General features: G+C 37.2%; 1 long non-coding RNA gene across 1 annotated transcript; it reads left to right on the top strand.

Moving 5' to 3' along the window:
• Positions 1 to 2,219: 2,219 nt before the first annotated feature.
• Positions 2,220 to 3,599, top strand: LOC122080334. The gene is made up of 2 exons (XR_006140673.1): positions 2,220 to 2,725; positions 3,039 to 3,599. It is a non-coding gene; the product is annotated as an uncharacterized LOC122080334 (long non-coding RNA).
• Positions 3,600 to 5,654: the final 2,055 nt, after the last annotated feature.

The raw sequence follows: 5,654 nt of genomic DNA on the forward strand, positions 1-5,654 counted from the left end.
CTCCCGACTGTGGGTGCAGTCAAAAGTAGTGTATTGAGTAGGTACGAAGCCTTTACAGGCACTACTCCGGGGATGTAGGCAAATTGCCGAACCTCGTAAAAACCCTGTGTTGTGGGTGCTTGTTGTTTGCATTTGATATTGAAGTGCGTGGAATGTGGAATGGGTGTGCATACTTGGAAGTGCCTATGAGAGGCTGAGTGCGCATACGACTGTGTGTAAACAGGGACAGGTATATCAGGTTTTTCTTGGCCAGACATCGGACAGGTTTTTAGGTATCAGAATTGCACTCACTGATTCACCCCCCCTCTCAGTGACTGCCGGGTTACAACAATAAGAAACCAATCAATCCATATCCTTGAAAGATCAGCACAGGGCCTCCTCAGTCTTCTCCATCAAGGATGGAAAACTCTTGACCTTTTTTCAAAAACTGAAATGCAAACAAATCAAACTTTTCCAAGGTATGTCCCTTCGAAATTTGTGAATGAAAGGGGTTGTCAATTTCTTTATGAGATGTATCATGCGTGGTTGCATTTGGAGTTGTTGATAATTTTCACTTCATTAGATTTTAACTTATGAGAATGGAAGTTGAATAATAGATTTGAATGCATTCAGTGGATGTAAATCATGGATGTTTTACTATTATTTCTTACTTGGGATATAGATCATGGATGACCATGTGAGAAGACATGATTTGGTTTTATACAATGCAATGAATAAAATGACGCTACAAGTCATAAATTTTACCACTTACATGAGTCTTTTGCTCAAAAAGGTAAAGCACTTGGGGAATTCCCAAGAAATGGTGGTTCGAATCCATCAAGATTCATTAGTTGTTATTAAGTTTAATTTTCTTACCCATTTAGGTCACGAGAAATAGATTGGTTCTCTAAAGAAAGAAGACAAAAAAAATTAGGGCAAATTGTTTCTTTAAAAACCTTATTGGTGCTCAATATGCTTTCTATTTTTTTTGGGAATAGGTCTCCCTAGATAACTGGATTTGAAATGTTGGTTTTTTTTTTTTTTTTTTTTAGTACAAGATCTATCTCTCTTTGAAATTTTGTTTGATCGTAGTAAATTAACTGAGATGATTTTGATTTTATTGATCGCTTTAAAGATCTATTTTGTTGTATCACAATGTATATGTACACTTTCTCTTATTAAGGTGGCCTGAGCTCTTGGAATTTATTTGATTCATTTGAAAATGATTTGTCAAGGCTATCAAAGCTTGTATTTATTCGTTGGCACTGCCTTCTCAATGTAGAGACTTGACTTTGTAGGAAAAATCATTGGTTTATCTTTTGAAATGAAAAATTGTATTTAATATCGCAGAGAAGGCAACATCAATTCCATTCAAGTTAGAGCATTGGATCAATAAATTTTTTTGGTAATGTACATATAGATAACTTCAATTTATTATGTCATTCTACTAGAGATTCAATCCCAAATCCAAACCCAGATATAGTTTTTCTTTTGGCCAATATGATTAGGATTAATAGTGAAAGAAATATTATGTAGGTTATCTGTTTTCTACTTTACCAAAAAAAAGGGGGTGGGTGTATTTAAATTTCAACAAAACCTTAATTTCATTTGCTGCTTTATTTAAGGTATACATGAATAGTGTTTTTTGGATTGAAATATATTGGAAATTTTGTAACCTATGTTGTATGCATCAGGTTCCTTATCCATGTTGCAGCTGTCTTTGCTTCCAATTCCGACTTATTGGTGCATATGGAAAATCTACAACATAATTAGAGGTACCACAAAGCAAGTTGTTTACTAGTAATAGCAGAAAGAGGCTTCATGACCATGCATCTAATTCCTCTTGATCTAACTAGTCTTTAATTTTTGAGTTCATTCACACTTCTATGTTTCTGATGTTCAATCATTAAGCTTGTACTTGTCCTTTCGAGAGCCCTGGCCTTTATATTTTGAAATTTGCCTGCACATACATAAATACGTGGTACACGTTTCAAGAAATATCCCATAAGTCTTTTATTCACATATGATATTTCAGGTCGACACAATTTGCCAAGTGGTAAATTTGAGGTCCAAAAATTCATGAAGGGATAGTGCACAGTAGTGGTTAGAGTACTCTAACTATATATGGATGTACATGGGGAAGCATTCTAATACAAATGGGAGTATTTTATTGAATTAGGCTCTGAACTTTTTCAAGTGACTAATACAGAACACGTACTTTTTATTCAACATGCAGAATCACCACCGCATAAATGAAGGAGATTGTACAATGAAGCTGGGCAGGCCACTCAAAAGAGTTATTTCCCAATTTAATTTATGGAGAAAAGAACGCTATCCTTTTGTGCACTCTTGCATCCAAACACGGGTGGCGAAATGACCATTCTGCCCACCTGTTAGATAATATACTTACCCGTTTGCTAAGGCTCCATTAACTCGGTAAAATTTTGGGTTTTTTTGCCCTTTCCTCTTCAGTCCCCTCCCCATTAGTAACTTCTTCTTCCCCAATAAAAGAAATGATGTCAAGGAGTGTTATGTGCTCTGTGATTATTGCTTTAGGATGCTAGATCCTTGCAAGATTTTGATTTAGAAAAGGGCAAATAAGCGAGATGTACCAGTCAGTGCAAAGCTGTTTCGTGAGCTTACCTTCCTTCAATTGGCTACTCAAGTGGCTAGTGCCAAGTGCCCTTCCCAAAAACACAATCCCTATGGAGATTAGTCCTAGTTGTAGCTTTCAAGTCAATCAAAGGTATAGATTTTTTCACAAACCTTACTAGATCCAATTTTTAGTTTCAATCCAGTCTATATACTTGGGCTCCAATTCATGCCCAGGTTCTTCAATAAAACCTCACGTATGGATTAATCCTTTAGCATAAAGGTTTTGTTTCATTTTGGTTCATCTTGCATGGCAAGATCCATTAAGACCTCATGCTTTAGCTTCTTGATCTGTTTTTATATTATGCCAGGCATTGCATTATGTTTGTGATTTAAACAGAAAATTGCACATATTTTTTTCTTCCCATTATTTACATCCACGGTTGTTGATATATTGCCATTGATAGGTACTGCATTCACAATGACATTGTTCATGTACATTCGGTTTTATTGGAAGGGTCATCTACCTTGATGTGATATTTGGAGGAGGGGATAGCTACATTGCGGTTTGTATGCACCAGAAACCTGCCTGCACATGGACAAGACAAGCTGCACCTCTACTACAAATACACAACGAGGGGCAGAGAACCCCTCGCTGTCACGGCTGTGCTACTGGAGGATCTGGGGAAGTCAGAATAGGAGAGCACTTATCTTGGGGTGGGCTTACCACTTAGATGCTTTCAGCTGTCGCACCTTACTACAAATAGACAACGAACATGTCAACAAGCAACGCAGTTGTACTTTTATCAACCAAAGCATATTGTTTGGTAACGTACATTTACATAACTGCAGTTTATTTGTTGGCCCATGCATATTTACTTTTGTCATATACTGGATTAGAGCCTAAATCCAAACCCAGATATAGTTTTTCTTTTGGTCAATATGATTAGGATTAATATTTAATAGTGAAAGAAATATTACATTGGTTATTTATTTTCAACAAAGCCTTAATTTCATACCTTGCTTTATTTAAGGGATACATCAAAAGTGTTCTGTGGATTGAATTGAACATTTTGGAAATTTTGTAACCCATGTTGTATCTGTCTTTGCTTTCAATTCCAACTTCTTTGGGCATAATGAAAGATCTACAACACGATTAGAGCTACTACAAAGCAGCCTGTTCTCTATAGCAGAAAGAGGCTTCATGGCCACGCATCAAATTCCATGTACATGGGGATGCATGCGGATACAAATGAGAATACAAATGAGAGTATTTGATTGAATTAGTCTCTGAACTTTGACTAGTGGCTGTATTCAACAGGCAGAATCACATCATAAATACACATGGTACAATGAAGGTCGATCGCTTTGGTTAGCTCAATGAAGCCCAAGCTGGGCTGGTCACTAATGAGAAATTTTTTGATTGTCATTTAATATCTATACTCTGTTCAGCACATGATTTATTGATTCTATGCAACACTTTAGAGGGATTTGGTTGCTCTTCAATACTTTGTTCAGCAATCAACACATGATTTATTGATCCTCAGCACATGATTTTTTTTTTTTCTTTCTATGATCTGTCTAATGGTGATCTTAGAAATGTAGTGGGTTACTCTTCATTCTTACTAGGAAACAAAAAAGCGTCACCAGTTATGAGTAGGAATGCGAGATGGGTCATTGACTCATTGGTGATGGGTTGAAGATTCGGTTTTGGAAGGAAGGTGACTTGGAGATTTTTTCATTGCTGATGTTATCTCCTAGTAGATCCTAGAACCCTTTTTTAGCCAGTGTGGAGGATTTTATTGTCAATGGGACTTGGAGCTGCCCTGTGGTGCTGCCTGAGGAGGTAAAAGGGGGGGTGTGCAAAGGTGTCTGAGGTGTTGCTTTCTCCAAACTCAGAGAATTGTTGGGTATGTTCTCTTTCTCAGTCGGGTATTTTCTCTGCTCAATCAACTTGGGATGATATTTGGGTGAAGTTCCCTCAGGTTCCTTGGTTTTCAATTTTTTGGAATAAATTACTCACACCTCGTCAATCAGTTTACAGTTGAAGGATCATGCAGTACTCCCTTCCTAGTGATAATATTATTCAGCGGAAAGTTCCTCTGGTCTCAAGGTGCTCCCTCTGCTGCAAATCATCTGAAAGTATGAACCATCTTTTTTGAGTGTCCTTTGGTGGTTTCCGTTTGGAAGTTTTTCGTGCAAATATTTGATTTGAGATGGATTGGTTTCCCGTTTGATTCAAGAACTTTTTTCTTGGTGGAAAAGAAAAGCGGAGACCTCTTCTTTGAAAGACATTTGGATGGCTACATTGATTATTATTCCTTTCCAGCTATGGGCAGAGAGGAATTTTCTAACATCTTTTGGCTATCATCTGGATCAAGCTTAATATGGAAGGTGCGAATTGGGAAATCTGAGTCATGCAAGGGCTGGAGGAGTTTTTCAAACATCTTTTTACTATCATCTGGAACATTTTGATGACTTCTAATTTTATAGCTGAATTCTCTGCATTTTTTGAAGGGACGAAGGTGGCTCAGGAGATTGGTATTACCAAGTTATGGGTGGAATGTGACTCCACTTAAGTGGTTACGTGTATCAAAATCTGTCTTTCCCTTGCTTTTTCTTATGAGAATGGCATTTTTATAAGCTACTCTTAGATAGCATTCTTTGGAGGATTAGCATTGTTATCATGAGATAAATAAGGTGGTGGAATAAAGAGAATTCCCCCCCCCCCTAATAGGTAGACCCTAATACTATTATATTGCTGGAAGATTGAGGAGCTGAATGTGAATCCATAGGTCACCTGTAGAGGGGAAACATTGTTTCCATGTACTGAGTACTCCCTGGCATGTTCAGGATACGTCTTGCACGTATAATCAAAATAAGGGCCACAATTAAAGCTGTGGTGGCACCAGCAAAGAAGCCTGAGAAATTACCATATACAGCAGAGTCAATTAGTTTTTGATTCGAGGATCCAAACAAATCCAAAGGGATACTTGTGTCGCTATTTTGTAAGAGAATCAAATCAAATTCATCTCAAAGTTGAATCCAACTTGGTAGCAAAATTTACCCATGGAAAATGTTAT

This window comes from Macadamia integrifolia, chromosome 5, assembly GCF_013358625.1.
Source record: "Macadamia integrifolia cultivar HAES 741 chromosome 5, SCU_Mint_v3, whole genome shotgun sequence".
Taxonomy (NCBI): Eukaryota; Viridiplantae; Streptophyta; class Magnoliopsida; order Proteales; family Proteaceae; genus Macadamia; species Macadamia integrifolia.